This window comes from Panthera pardus, unplaced genomic scaffold (assembly GCF_024362965.1).
Source record: "Panthera pardus isolate Hobbes unplaced genomic scaffold, ASM2436296v1 HiC_scaffold_8, whole genome shotgun sequence".
Lineage (NCBI taxonomy): Eukaryota > Metazoa > Chordata > Mammalia > Carnivora > Felidae > Panthera > Panthera pardus.
In genome coordinates, this window is record NW_026527013.1 from 47842241 (window position 1) to 47859020 (window position 16780).

At 38.9% G+C, this 16780-nt stretch overlaps 1 long non-coding RNA gene across 1 annotated transcript in view; it reads left to right on the forward strand.

Annotated features, from left to right (window-relative positions):
- LOC109254659 (uncharacterized) overlaps positions 1 to 16780 on the forward strand; it is a 257029-nt gene that overhangs the window by 146733 nt on the left and 93516 nt on the right. The window lies entirely within an intron of this gene.

The following is a 16780-nucleotide window of genomic DNA, read 5'->3' on the forward strand; positions in this document are numbered from 1 at the left end:
TGGCTTTTGGTGTGAAGCTGACCCTATCCCATCATTTGCAGTCCTTACATGAACCTTGAAAACTACTTAAACAAATACTTAATAAAAACACATCCTTGCTGCCCAGGGGATACTATCTGACTAGAGTGTTTGCTTCCTTGAGAAGCATTTTTTTTTAATAAGATTGTTGTGTATCTGTCAAGGATGAAAGGAAGTACTTATTTGAGGGGCAGACAGAGCACTCAACCTGTATCTTGGCAAATCCCTGAGGTCCCCAAGGGAATAGTGGTTGGTAATGATAACATTGAATCACAAATCTTGACTTAGCTGGATAACTTCTTAGGGAATTCAATTCTCAGCTGTCATTACAAGGCCTTTCTCTCTCTTCCCTGTTGTTGGTGCTCTTTATTCTTTCTTGCTCTTTGAAGTCCACATTTTCATGTAGCTTTTGCTGAAGGTTGTGATTGTTTTTCTTATGCACCTGAGTGTTCCTCCCCTGGAGGTAAAGAGAAGAAAATAAATTCTTGGAACAGAAACAAAATGGCTGCTGTTTATCTGGGTCAGTGGGCTGCATAGTTATGAGACCTTAGAGCTCTGTTTGCCAGCATCATTTACTCATTGACTACTTTACACTGTGTAATGTCTTAGCATTTTTAAAATGTCTGTTATTTTAGGTCACATGGCAGACAAAAGACTTTATTTTCCATTTTACGAGTTTGTTTAAAAGTAGAACAAAGACAACAAAATGACATTTAGTTTTAACTTAATGAACTGGCTTCATGGAAAGGAATAAGATTACATCATATTGGAGTCAACCTGGGAAACCAGAATGAATTAGTGCCTTAAGGGTAATATAATTTCCAGAAAGTAGAAGAGAAGCCACCACTGCTTATTACAGTCAAAATACATTTGGAAGTAGCCTAGATAATATAAAAGCATGTCTCCGAGAACTTTATTGATGAAACTTTAATCATTTTCATGAATTATAATATATTACAAGTAGAAAAACACATTTCTTTGGCAGCATATCCATTAAATATTACACTGTACTCTTTATCCACATACTTGATCTTGTAAGTTCTTTTAGCCTAGGCTTAGAGACAGAGCTAAATGTTAGCCCAAAATAAATTTTAAAAAATAATAATAAAGGTCAATTAACCAGGTGAATTGTGGCATTCAGTCTGTTAGATTTAGTCTGTCAGTCAGATTGCCTGAAATGTGCTTGATGACTTGAAAAGTCCCCATTTTGGCCCCAGAGGGCTCTGTTTCTGATCTTGTAAAGTTATATATTTGTCATTTCACCTATGGCTAATCTGGTTCCTGTGAAGTGAGAAAATCCCATGCAGAATCCTCACAGATTTTATTGGTGACAGTCAGGACAGACATTTGTTTTCTCTGTAGGCCATCTGGCTGTGCGGCACTTATCACTGTTTCGGACTTGTTAGCCCTCGGGGTGGGGTATGAAGAGCCATTTCCAGCTTTTCTTGTAGGTATGTACTCTCTGATCAGATGAGCATGTCTTCTTCTGGCCCTAGGAACCAGTGTTCACTGAAGGTGCCATAGCCCACAAGAAACTTCACGTAGTTGTGTTCCAGATCTGTTAGAGTTGGTTTTGCTATACTGAGTCTCCTGATTCCAACAAGCTTCTTGTGAATTATCCTCTATTATCCCTCCACCACCATGTGCCTGGAGAGGAATCCTGCACATATTAGATGCACAATACATTTTTCTTCATTGAAGAGGTTTATTATGTCTAATGAAGGATTTAGATGAGTTGCAAGGAAACACGTTAATGTGGCTAGCTATGCATTAAAATGAGGTACTATATGCTGTATTGGCAAAAAAAAAAAAATCAGTTTATCACAGGTGAACGAAGAGGGGTTGATTAGCTGCCCATGTTAAATTATTATTAAAATTAACTTAAACATTTTCTAAGGACATGCTTATTCTTATGATACACTTATAGAAACAATGGTACAAGACTTGTGAAAATATCAATTACTAATTAAAATTTAAATCTAGACTAATGGGCATTTGATTATAAAGCACCTGTATTATGTTTTAAAAATACCAAAAGTCATTTGGTAGTCAGGCTGAAGGGTCTATATTAGTCCTAGTGTTCTATATGGAAAACATTATTTCATCATTTTTCCATGACCTGTTAAGCACCTGCCAGTGTGTTCAAGAAAAAAAAAAGAAAAAAGAAACTTCAGATAACAACAGTGATATTGTTATGCAACCAATAGACACCAGAATTATTTCCCTTTGGAATGTATAATTTCTTAGATTCAGTGTGAAGTCAGATTCAATTCACTTTTATTGAGTCTTAAGCTTTTATACACATGATATTTTTTATGTGCATTAGCACACTGAGATAGATATTATTTTTACCTTCTCAGGTTTGTGCAAGATGTAGGGAGAGACAGAATTTAAACCCAGATCCTCTGACTTTATGTCTGTTACTTTTCATATGTTGCCACAGTAGCCTTTTTTTTGTTGTTGTTGTTGTTAATAAGATGCAAAACCAGTTATTCTATATTAGGGCTATTTCTCTGCACAATTGTTGAGGACAGATCTTGACTATTACTAAAATCTGCTTGAACTCATTTCAACTCTTGTTCATTACTCTTTTATATTACTCCTTGAGCATCTTAAAATTCTTTTTTAAAATCACAGCCTTAAACAACTCATATCAATATATATACAGTTAAAAACAACATGAAGTAAGGCCTTCCCCTCTAAGAGTAAGTTAGTCCCTCTACTCAAGGCCTAGTGCCCTAAGGAGCAAATTCATTGAGCAGATGCTGAACCTATAGTCATTGGGAAGAACTCTCATACTGGTGGAGAGCACAAGATTTGGAGTCAAAAATACCTGGGTTTGAGTTCATCCCTCTATCCTTCCTGAGCTCAGCATCCCCATCTGTGAAAAACAAATAACAATAGTATGGTCTCTGGGCTTTAGTGATGAATAGTAGATATAATGCAGGCAGTGCCCAACACCTGGCACATAAAAAGTGGTCTTTTACTTGACAGCTGTTACTATCTTTACTTCTACACTGTTGATACTCTGTTCTTGCTCTACTAATCAGTCATCCCTGCAGATTGCTTTGGAAGGCCAACCCCTGAAATCTAACTCCATGTCTTTAAGGCCATGACACTGATCAGCAGATACACTCCAGCTTATACTGATGTAATAGCAGGATTTTTTGTGTCCTGGAACATGAGAGAGTTTTTTCTTCTACTTTCACAGAATGGTTTATATGAATCTGCTCCTTGTCCCCTTAGATCACAGAGTGACGACTAAATGGGGTAGAAAAGACTCTTTCCCTAAGGCCTTAACTTCGGTGAAAGAGAATCACTGCTCCACAAAATAAGAAAACTTCAAGCAGGTGCTCATCATCAGCTGACAGCAGTCTGACAAACTCAGAGTTGACAGTTAATGATGTAATGTGGTCGGGAAGTAGAAGTGGCTGTTTGAGATCACCATTAAAAGATTTATCTCAAACAACGAAACACTAAATGAACATTTTTCTTTTAGTTAACAAATGAAAGCTCTAAGATCCATGTGCTATGTTTTATTTTATCTTATTTATTATGAGAGAGAGTATGTGCACACGTACACACACACACATACATGTGAATGGGGAGGGGCAGAGAGAAAGAATCCCAAGCAAGCTCTGTGCTATCAGCACAGACACCATCGCGGGGCTCCATCTCATGACCATAAGGTCATGACCTTAGCTGAAATCAAGTTGGACACCTAACTGACTGAGCCACCCAAGCACTCCTAAGATCCATGTGTTATATTTGACTCAATACATTTACTTTTCTAACAACTGAAAGCGGATGTATTTTCACTCTCACCTAATTATATAATTAGTATTAGGTTTCTCTTATGGCTTTGTGGTATGCACTGAGCAAACAGCTATAGATAAGATCAAAGTGATCCTTAACCACATAGAAGTTGGGTATTAGGGACAGATAAAGGAAGGCAGATACCGTAAAGCAGTAGCTCATGAAATATGTGTAAAATGACTGGGGAAGAAAAGAATACTATGCAACTACATATTGGGAGAAACTAATCTCTTTTAGGATTTTTGGTCTTTTTTTTTAAGGGAGATGTGACAATAGGGAACATATTTAAGGAAGAGACAATAGGAGCATATTTGAGAACCCAGCAGGCTTGAAAGGTTTCAGAGCCTATGAGACACGGGTGATTAAGAACTGATAGCCAAGTCCCTGGCCCAGAGTGACAGCAAGCTATTCCGTGGGACACGTCAGGCTGCTCCACGACTCAATTGAGGCTCCTGGTGCAGAGTGTGCATTATGCAGGGGACTAGATGACTTTCAGGGCAGACCTGGAGATAGAGCTGCTCCAGGCACCACTAACATTCAGCCATGATGAGTCACCCTGAGGCTGCAACATTAAACAGAAATGCACTGAATACTAAGTACTCAAAGATGATTTATTATTATCTTGGAGGAATTGGTGCCCGTGCCACCACCTGAAGGATAAGTAGTCTACCAGGCAGAGATGAGAGGGAGGAGAATTCTGCACAGAAGCAGCAGATGATATGGAGATCAGGCAATAGGAAACCAGGTGGGTGCAGGGGAAATAATTTCATTGTGGCTGTAGAATAGACAGTGTTGTGTATGGGGAGAGGTGGATGGCACAGTGGAAATATATAAAATGTAGAGGTAGGAAGAGGCTTGGATTGAGAAATCCCTAAATGTCTCAGAAGCATGATGCACTTGAAGAGGGGTAGACCAATCCGTGCTTGAATCTTGGCTTTGGACATAATTGATCTCTCTGCCCTGAATGTATTCTCATGTAAGATGAAGATAGTAATATTTATTCTGTAGTGCTATGATGGGCATAAAGTGAAATAAATAAAAGAATACACCTCAAGGGCCACGTATAATCCTAGCACAAAGCTGGTATTCTTAAAACGTCAATATATGTATGTAAAGACAAACCCAGATGCTGCAATTATTAGAAGTATATAAATGTTCAACCTTTTATTTCTTCATAAAACAAAAATATCTGTTGGAATACATGCATATGTGTATGTGTATTTCTTTATGCATAAATTTTCATTGGCTCCATCTGTGGGGTAGGATATCCATCTTTGGTACAGAAGACAGGTATTTTCTGTCTCCCTGAAATGAGAGAACATCAGGTAATGATATTTGTGAAGAATGGTTGTGAATTAGTTTCTTCTTGCTGCTGTAACACATTGCTCCAAACTTAATGACTTAAAGCAACACAGATTTACTATCTTATAGTTCCAGAAGTCTTATATTTCTAGAATTAATTTTCCTAGGTTAAAGTTGAGGTGCCAGCAGTGCTCTGTACCTTGTAGAGGCTGTAGTGGAGAACCCATTTTCTGGCCTTTTGCAGCTTCTACAGGCCACCTGTTTTCTGTGACATCAAAGCCAGCAGTGTAGTGTTTTCCACTTTTTCTTTGACCCTCCTATCTTGCTTTTGTTGTGATTAAATTGCATCCACTAAGATAATCTAATATAATCTCTCCATTCTCCCTATTGCAAAATCCCTTTGCCATGTTTGTAACATAATCACAGGTTCCAGGAATTAGGATGAAGACGTTTTAGGGGAGACATTAATTGATTTTTTTAATCTCTGTCATTATTTTTTAAATCTCTATCATTATTTTTTTCTTTTTTATTTAAATCCAAGTTAGTTAACCTATAGTGTAATAATAATTTAAGAAATAGAATTTAGTGATTCATCACTTACATATATCACCCAGTGCTCATCCCAAGTGCCTTCCTTAATGCCCCTTGTCCATTTAGCCCATCCCCCCCACCCAACACCCCACAAGCAACCCTAAGTTTGTTCTCTGTATTTAAGAGTCTCTTATGGTGTTTTAATACCTCGCTGTTTTTATTTTTCTATTTATTCATTTATTTATTTATTTATGAATGAATGAATGAATGAATGAATGAATGAAAAAGAGAGTGCAAGCAGGAGAGAGGCAGAGAGAGAGGGGGACAGAGGATCTGAAGCAGGCTCTTTGTGAAAAGCAGAGAGCCAGTGTGGAGGTTGAATGCATGAACCAAACTGTGATATCATGACCTGAGCCCAAGGCAGACACTTAACTGACTGAGCCACCCAGGCACCCCTTGGGGGAGGCATTAATTCTGCCTACCACAGGGAATGGGGTCCACCTTTTTCTAGAGTAATGATGAACCAATATTGCTAATAATTTGGGTCCTGGTTTTCATGGGGATCAGGTTTTTCCTGATTGGCCATCAAGGGCCATCAAGGGCTGCAATGGGTGAAGAGAAAAGAATGTGGTTTCCCTCTTCCTCTTCTAGGAGCCACTGATCCTGGTTCTTGTTCTCCAGTCACTAAGGCTTCTTCCAGGTTTCCTGGTGGCACAGGTCTGGGCCCTTGGCCTAAAATGTCTCACCATCTTCACCCAATTAATTCCTCCTCAGTTTTAGATCATTTGAACTATCACTTCTGAGGTTAGTGGGGACTGAGCTGCCTACCCCCTGCAGGAATAATGCCAGGGCCACTCCTGACCTGGGGCATATTCATTTGTATTGTCACTCATCTAACAAGTATTTATTGAGTTGTTACAGGTTAAAAGGCTTTGAAAGTAGATGTTGAGACAAAGTTAGGGTGCCATTTGTTTATCAGAGATCAACGTTTGTTAAAGGCAGGGGGAGGATGCATGCAGGTGTGGGCAGAGGAGGAAGTCAAATGATGATACAGGCCCTGCCAAATTTCAGGCACCTGAAGGAGGGGGCGGTCTGCAGTGAACATTGCCTGTCAGAGTGAGCTGTACCAGGAGCTGCAGATGGCTGACTTCAGGACCCATGTAACCCTGGACAAGGCAGCTCCTGGCAGTGGAAGCAGAACCTGAAGCAGTTGATGGCTAGAGGCCTCAGCTGGTCACACTCCCCACAGTTGGGCAGCAAATCAGCCCTTGATAGGGGTACCGGAAAGCACTTCTCTTTGAGTCCAACACAGCACCTGCTATGTGCCAACATCTATGGCAAGGAACAAAACAGATGAAAATCCCTGTTCTTGTGCACTTTACATCACAGTGGAAGGAGATAATAAGTAAACGAAGAGGTAAAATATGTAATATGTAGATGGTGACAAATACCATGGAGAAAAATACAGCATGTAAGAGGGAGATAGAGAGTATTGAGGGGAGAGTTTTAATGTTTAGATTGGGGTCAAGGAAGGCCTCACCGAGGAGGGCCTTAACATTTGAATTAAGACTCAAAGGTGGTAGAAAGGAGGCCTTATGGATATCTGGCAACTGTCTCCAAGCAGAGGGAAGTGCAAGGTTCACATTCCCTGTAGTGGGGGCGTCAAAGAGGTCAGTGTGGCTCCCCTGCAGGGGGAGGGTGTGAGCAAGAGAAGGGAGCTGAATTCAGAGGAGTGATGGGTGGGGTTGGGGCAAAATGATGTAGGTTCTTGAGCTATTGTAATGATTTTGGCTATATGGGAAGTAAAATGAGAAGCCATTGAATTGTTCTTAGCAGAAGAATGATATGTCATTTACAACTATTTTTTAAAACATATCAGTGGTGTTAAAAATGGGGCAACAAAATTGTAGAGTCATCTTGGGACAACCTGAAGAGGTTACCTGGGGGACACACACAGCTACAGGATGTTAGAGGGAACCAGAAAGGATCACAGACTTGCTGAACAACAATGAGGAAAACCAGGGGGCTGACCAGGTGAGTTCAAGGTTAAGACTCTTAGTAAATAGAATGACAAGTTTATTCTGGCTAATTACTGCACCTTTGACTCGTTTTCTGGGGAAAAAATGTGGTTGTGTCAGAAGCCTAGGTATTTCTGAATTTCTATATTGTGTTTTTTGCTTGATTTCCTAATGTGTATTGTATCTATTCATGTTTACAAGTACTGACTATAAAAAAAAAAAAGTTGATAACTTGCCAGTTAGAAAGGGTTGACAGCTCTTATTTACCTATGGAATAGTTCCATTGGATGGCTACCATTTTTGAAAAACTGTATTTGTGTTACTTCAGTTTCTGCAGTGTGTATACTAATATATTTATGTACTAATGTATTTATTGGTTTGGTTGATCTTTCTTTCATTCACTGAGCACTAGCAGAAACTGCTAAGTGCTAGACATTTGGAAATACTCTTGTGATTCAAGGCGCATATAGAATTTGGTACTTGCAAGGATTGTGGTTCTAGAAGTAGTGCCTTCTGGACAACCTACATTAGCTGAAACTTGTTAGAAATGCAAATTTTTGGGCCCCACCCAAGACATATTCAATTAGATGGGAGTGGGGCCCAGGAATCTGTTTTGTAACAAGCCCTCTGGTGATCCTGAGGAATGCTAAAATTTGAGAACACTAGTCTAGAGATGAGAAAACGTAAGATGATAACATTGTGAGAAACACAGCTGAAGAAAGCAATTGTTTCTGAGTGAGTCCAGAGGACGTGGCCCTAAATTGAATAAAGGAGGACCACATCCAAGAAGATGGGCTGAGATGAGTCTTAATAAAACATGGGTTAACTATTTGAGAAGGTAGAAAAAGATCTCTAGGCCAGTTGTGGGGGCCAATAACCACATGGTCTGTAGTTCCCTAAGGCTGCAGGGCTGGGAGCCTGGTGGGCTCTCAGGATACAGATGGAGAGGTAGCTACATACTAAGACCTTTAAATCCTACTTCCAAATAATTCTTCTGGCTGTATATCCTCAAAAAAAGACTATTGCTAGTCTCCTGGGGATAATAGTCGCGGGAAGTCCATAGTGGGGAAAAGTATCACAATCACCTTCTAGAGCTCTGTCCTCAAATCACAAACTCCTGCTGTCCCACCCACAGCTCATGCTAAACCAGAGGAACACTTGGTTCAAGATGCTGCCTCAGGGGTTCCTGCTGAGATGCATAAAAGAGGAGATCTTGTCTTTCTGCTTTCTTGAGATGATGCTGACACTGTACTTCTCCATAACTGATTCCTAGGAGATGGTCATGTTTCTGGGCCTCCAGTAGAAGTGCTTATGGGTTGGACATTTCTACCATGTCACTTCTGTCTCTTGCCTCTGCTCCCTGCTCCCCGCTCCCAGGGCTGCTTGATCGGCAGTAGCTCTTGAAGCATTTCCAGGTGTTTTGGTCTGCCATACCTTTATTACTTTAATTCTTTGTACCACTCCTTGCTGTTCTTCTGCCATTAGTTAGGTATTCTGTAGCTAAATTACAGTACTTGGAGAGTGAAGGCTTTCCAATATTTTGCTCCTCTGCTGTGATAAGTTCTCTAACTTGAGGTAAAGTATAAAATTGATTCTGAGATTTCGATGTTAAATAAATTACAAGCTTCCAAATGGCCTAACCTTGCATTTTCTGCCTGACATTTAAAGTTACTTGCTTACCAGTTTTTTTTTTTCCCCTAAGATTTTTACTTTTTTCTCAATGGGTCTTTTACTGCTGCCTTGAAATAAAATAGAAAGGTATATTTTACATGTGATTTTTCAATGGTGAGATTTCAAAGTAGTTTTGTTACACTTTTAGGCTTCAGGCTTATAGGGCTCACAGTCTAAGACATTTAAGTGGAATTGTTTGTTTGCTTTATTCTCTGCAGCCTCTAGCTGGTGCTTGTATTCTAAGTGCCTTAATCCTGTAGTTAGGCATTCGGAGTTTCATTTCCAAGGCAGGAGAGAATTCTGGATTGACTCTTAGGCTGAATTTCCATTGTTGTTTCTTTTTGCTAGCGCACCAAGTTTATGTAAGAGAGAAGTGGAGTATGGCACCAATATAAAGAGCTGTCAGCAATGTGACTTTGCCATTGTGTTCACCCTTCATCCAGGAAGTCTGCAGTGATGCACTGTGATTCTTTCAGGGTGCTTTTGGCTTTAAGGTAGCCATGACTTTTCTTGCCTTATAAAACTCAATTAGGTTGACTTCTGGATTGGCTGTGTAAGAAGCATAGTGGACCCTCTGTCTAATGAACGTGCAAATTCTGAAAATTAGATATATGATAAATATATACAATTATATATGACAAATATGTAAGTATAAATGTATAAATATTTAAATATATATTATGTAAGCCATAAAATTGTATAATTTTATATATATAAAATTTTCAGTAGTTAAATGGTTTACATTAAAAATCTCAGGAAATGGTACTAAGGTCTTGTAGAAAATGGAGAAACATTAAAAAAATCCACTATATGTTGGTAAGAGCAGTAAGGATCTGTAGCATTTAAGCCCTGACCTGCTTGCTCTCCTCTCTTTTCAGCTCTGTGTGTTACGGATTATACTCCAGGCACCTACAGCCAGGAAGATGAGCCTCTCTCTTTCTTAGTTCCCAGTCCGTAGCTACCATTTCATCCCAGGAGGGTCTTGCCCCAGGAATACCTCATCCCATGTACCAGTTTCCTGTTGCAGAAGCTCTGTTCTGGGCAGATGCTGCTGGGAGGACTGGTCTCCCTTTCTTATACAGTCTCACTCCTTGGGGAAAAGTCTACTCCAGGCATGGGAGGCACAGAATCCTGGGTCCTGAAACACTCATCTCAGCTTCCTTCTAAGGTGGGGATTATAAGTAAGCACCTTCTTCCACATCAGGGTGGGCAAGCTGAGAAGACAAGCAGCTCCTTTCCTTGCCTAGAGCCCTGATGATAAAGCAGGGTGTCACTGTGGGAGAAGCAGACCACCGTGCATGCTCCCGTTCCTCCCACCACCTTGTTGCATTTACACAGAGATAATGCTTGAGGGAATAGATCATAAAAAGAGAGAATTCCACAGATCTCCCGAATAGAACTTACTGGTTTTTGGAACAGAGAATGGTGAATTCATGTTTAGCAGAGTTGTCAAAAACAGTGAAGCTTTTGGCAGTGACCAGTTAGTAGTGGCACCCTACAGCTGGTAGCTACGTGATAACGGTAAGTAAAATGGTAGACCAGCTAGAAATTTAAGAGAACCAGGGAAAGAGCTAGGAGAAGTCCTTCTGAGGTCTGAGTGGCCTCAGATTGGCCAAGCTATGCCATTGAAAATGGGCCTTGGGCACCTGGATGGTACAGTTGGTTAAGTGTCTGACTCTTGATTTCAGCTCAGATTAAATCTCATGGTTTGGTTTGGTTGGTGAGTTCGAATCCCATGTCAGGCTCCCTGCTGACAGTGCAGAGCCTGCTTGGGATTCTTTTTTTCTCCTGCTCTCGGTGCCCCTCCCCCACTCATTCTCTCTGTCTGTCTCAAAATAAAAAATAAATAAGTAAGTAAATAAATAAATAAATAAGAAGAAAACGGGCCTTAACTCCATCAGATAAGGCTGTGGAGCCATTTATGCTCTGGGACATTGCCAAAAACAATAAAGGAATAATATAGCAATTAATGGAGACTCACAGCTGAGTGTGATACCCTTAGGGGCACATCAGTTCAGATGCCCAGGGATTATGTGTACACACTCAAGACTTTATCCCATGAGGAGCAATTTTAAAGGTTGCATATGGTGTCAGAAACAGACTTCAGTGAAATAGTCCAACTAGGAGGCTAAATAAGTAAAAAACTATCCAGAAAAATCAGTAACAAGCCCTGGAAGTGGGAGTAATGACAGTTTAGTATCCAGAGTTGCTATATTACTTAAAAGGTCCAATTTTGCTTGGGATATGGCTGAAAACATCCCAAATCTGATTTAAAATCTTAATCTCTATATGTAAGAAATTCAAAGAGCTCCAGGTAGGATAAATGCAAAGAGATCCATGGCCTGATACATCATAGTCAAATTTCAAAAGCTACATTTAAAAAAAAATAGAAAGGAGAAAAAAAAAAAAAACCCTTTACTGACAAGCGATCTTTGTCAGTAACAAATGATTTGTTGTCAGAAGCAGTGCAGGCTGGAAGGTTTGGGGATGGCAGAGTCAAGGTGCTGAAAGAAAACTAGTATTATTTCCTAAAACTAGTATTACTAAATTTAAAAAATAAAATCCTGTATCTAGTGAAACTAGTTTTCAAAAGTGAAGATGAAATGGCATTACCAGATAAAAAAAAACTTGGAATTTGTTGTCTTCTCTTCTCTTTTTTTCTGTTAACTGATTTATAAAGTGCTTGTATAAACAGTATGTGTAGAGGCTACTTTTAGGCAATAGGCTTGAGCAGTGGAAGCTGATTAAAGTCAAAGGGCCCACAGTGACCACCAAGCTGGATGCAAATGGGCTCAGGAGGTGACCCACCTTAGCCATAAGCCCTAGCTGACCGACATACTGCTTAACCAGGCACAGGTACCAAAAGAAGAAAATTCCATTCCTTCTCATACTTCATCACTACTCCCCATAACTACAGCCCCCCACCCCCACTGCCTCCTGGCAGACAGCATCCCCCTTTGCTGTCCTGCACCCTGCTCCATTGCAGTATATTTAGTAAACTTCTATCTCCTTTGTTCTGCCTCGGGTGAATTATTTCACTGCCTACATGACTGGCCTCCACCCAATTGGGTTGCCCCACAATATGTATATAATTGTATTTTTAGATTTATAATGTATAGGAATATGATATATTTCAAAATAATAGCAAAGATGCAACGGATAGAAGCTAAACTGTTTTGGAATAAGGAAACAGCAGAAGGTAACTCAAATACACGGAAAAACCAAAGTCGCAAAAAATAAGGTTAATATAACAGACGATAAATACGTACTCACCTTTGCTCTCTCAGCTTCTTTAAAAATGTATAGTTGGGATTGTAACATATATCAGTGTGATATGTATAGTAATAATAGCAGTAAAAGGGAGCAAGGGATAGAGCTATATAAGAATAGAGTATATCTCATCGAAATAAACATAGTGTATAAACTGTGATGCATTTTATAAGCCTTAGAGCAACTAAGAAAAAATATATAGTTAAAAAATATGTAGTTAAAAAAATCATTAAAGGGAATCTGAACATTCCTGCATCGTTGGTTGTATTATAAAGTAACATAGACACTTTGGAAAATAGTTCAGCAATTCATCAAAGTGTTAAATGTTGAGTTACCATATGACTTAGCTGTGTTACTCCTAGGTATATACCTAAGAGAAATAAAACATAAGTCCATAAAAACTTGTATATGAATGTTCATAGCAGCATTATTCATCATGGCTCAAAAGTATAAATAATCCAGTTTATCTGGGTCTCAGTTGGTTAAGTGTCCAACTTTGGCTCAGGTCATGATCTCTCGGTTTGTGAGTTCAAGCCCTGTGTCGGGCTCTCTGCTGTCAGCACAGAGACTGCTTCTGATCCTCTGTCTCCCCTTCTCTCTCTCTTTCCCTTCTCTGCTCACTCTCTCAGAAATAAACATTTAAAAAAAAGTACAAACAACCCACATGTCCATCAGTAATCAATGAATAAATAAGATGTGGTATGTTAATAGAGTCTAGTGTTATTTGGCCAAAAGAAGGATTAAAGTACTGATACATGCTTCAACATGGGTGAAACTTGGAAATATGCTGAGTGAAAAAAGCTAGACACAGAAGGCCACATACTGTATGATTCCACTTATATGAAATGTCCATATCGGGCAAGTTTATAGAAAGTTGATTAATGGGTTCTAAGAGCCAAGGGAAGTGAGGAGTGATTACTAATGGGCAAGGATTTCTTTCTGGAGTGGCAAAACTTTCCTAAAATTCTACTGTATTAATGGCTTCACAACTCTGTGAATGTACTAAAAAACACTGAAGTATCCACTTCAAAAATTATGGAGAGCATATGTACAAATACCTTTAAAAAATTTTTTTTAATGGTTATTCATTTTTGAGAGACAGAGACACAGTGTGAGTGGGGAAGGGGCAGAGAGGGAGGGAGACACAGAATCAGAAGCAGGCTCCAGGTTTTGAGCTGTCAGCACAGAGCCTGATGTGGGGTTCAAACCCACAAACCTGAGCTGAAGTCGGACATTTAACTGACTGAGCCACTCAGACACCCCCATATGTACAAATATCTTAAAGAGCTATTAAAAAATCATCACAAGTCATGCTTCATACTTTTTTTTAATAAAGTACTGAATATAAGTCAGCATCATTTGATGCTAAGACTCTATCCCTTCGTCCTTGCTGTGAAGTAAGTGGGTAGGTATCCTTACTACCTGTTTCTTACCAGTGAGCAAACAGAGGTTGAGACAAGTGAAGGAACTTATGTTCCCACATACGAATTCAGTAAAGGGAACTTGCAGGGAATACAAGTTTGGAATATACTCCAGAAACTCTGTTTTTCCCATCATGTCATAGATTTCCTTCATAAAGGCCTTTGGGTCTCATTACTACCTTTTTTGCCTTGACCCCAAAACAATAAGACCAGACACCAAAACATTTGTTTTTATAAAGTCCTTGGAAAATATAGAAAATGATAAAGAAGGAAATGAGTGAATAACACCCCCCAGAAATACAGCTCTCTGAACATTTTTATGTAATTATCTTCAGTTTTTCCTCTGAATATTTATGAATACAAATTCATTTATAACCTAATTCAGCTCACACCATATAGATAATGATTTAGCTTGTTTTAAAAAAATTAATATCTCCTGAGTAATTCCCCATGGCATTGTTCTTAAGAAACATAATTTAATAACTGCCTAATATTTACTCCTGTGTGTGCATCATAATTTATTTAATGCTTTCACTGTTGGACCTTTAAATTGACTCAAGTTTTTTAACTCTAAGAAAAAATGCCACGTACACAAACCTTTGTTTGAATTTGACTCTTTGCTTAGAGGAAATCTCTAGAATAAATGAACTTTCAAAATATTATTAATGTGTATAAGCAAATCGTTACCCCAAAGGATTTCATGAATTTTTTGTACCAACAAAGCTTTTATAGAAAAGCTCTGGGGACTTCTGGGTGGCTCAGTCAGTTAAGCTACCAACTCTTGGTTTCAGCTTAGGTCATGGTCTCACCATTTTCTGAATTCGAGCCCTATGTTAGGCTGTGTGTGAGCCTATCTGGGATTTTTCTCTCTCTGTCTCTCCACCACTCACACTGTCTTTGTCTCTCTCAAAATAAACAAATTAATTAAAAAAAAAAAAAAAGAAAAGCTATGAAGGATACTGAAGTTTTTAAGACTCAGGAAATCTTGCCTGAAACCTGACTCCACCATATTCTAAATATATGACTCAGAGTTCTCCAAAGAAACAGAACTGACTGAACTTGTGTACATGTGAGCATGGAGAGAGCCCAAAAAAGAGATTTCTGTTAAGGAATCAGTTAGATTTATGTAATAGTGGACGTTTAGTGAAACCAAAATTTGATGGGGAGGGCCAGCAGACTGCAGACCCAGGGAACAGTTGCAGTTTGATTCCAAATTCTGCCCTGTTTTATTAAGGCTTTCAGCTGATTAGGTGACACCTACATACATTGTAGAGGGTGATCTGCTTGACTCAAAGCCCATGGATTTCAATGTTCATATCATCCAAAAACACCCTCACAGAAACACCCAGAATAATGTTTGGTGACGTATATGGGCACCATTGTCCTGTCAGTTGGGCACATGAAACTAACCATCACACTAAATATGTGTCTTATATGTGCTTTCTATTACTGTTACCTCATCTGAAAATGGAGGATGATGTATTTACTTTAAAGAATTTGGGGAAAAATAAATGAGTAAAAAATGAAACATGTTTGGCACAGAGATAGCACACAGTAAATATTAGTAACTACATTATTATTTCACCTTGTCATCTCCAAAACTTCTTATCATTTAGAAATCTTGCTGATCTTTAAAATGTATCTTACTGTTAGCCATTTGGACTTTCTCCTCAAATTGACTATTTCTGTATGTCCTGTGCTAATTTTTGGTTGAGGCGTACTGTTTTTGTTGATACATAAAAAATTTTGAAATTTAAAATCTCTTCAGTATACACAGGATTCTTTAATTTACTTTTTATCATAACCATTAAGTATGTATGCATTTATATTAAATTTTTATGTATTCATATTATATATTAAAATATTTAAATATTTGTACTCTTTGGATATTTTAGCTTGGAAGTTTGTTGTGGGCAGGGACTTTCTTAAGTTGTTTTATGCCTTTCTATGGAGTTTCACATAGATGCTTGAGAAAGTATTTCTTGTGAGAATTAAATTTAACACGGAAATATACCAGTAGGATTGGAACTGTCCCCTCCTAAAAGACTTTCCTAGGTAAAGTGGTCTTTTCTCTACCTTTATTTATTTCTCACTTTGCTTTGTTTTTCCTTCTACATGTCCTGTGGCTGTCATTCTGTCATCTTCCTTCTGAGCTGAGTCCCAAGGGGAGGGCTGCCTGCATAGTCTTGATCCTGGGTCCCAGGAGAAACTTTGGAGTAAATGATGATGATGATGGTGATGATTTGCTAGTGACAAGTATCTTCTGGTGTATATTAACCACATGTCAGGCAGTGGTTTAAGCACTTTACATACATTATCCCACCTAATTCTCACAATAGCTTTATGAGGTAAGGGCTATTGTTATTACCACTTTTAAATGAAGAAGGAAAGGTGCAGAGAGATTTCAAAGCTAGCAAGAAGTTCCTGGATACTCAGGCATGCTGACTTCCAGAGTCCATGCTCTTAATGACGACATGATATTGACTCCCTACAAATGATGATAAAATCCTGTAAGTCGTGGTGAAATAAATTCTAAAAGGTAGCTGGACATTTTTTTTTTTTTGACCAGGTATTAATGGGGATCAAGAGGCAGAGGCTCCAGGGAAGGGGCAGAAAAGGAGGAAAATATCCCTCCTCCTCCTCCTCCTCCTCCTCCTCCTCCTTCTTCTTCTTCTTCTTCTTCTTCTTCTTTTTAATATAAGCCACATTCTCAACTAGTGAGTATAACACGGA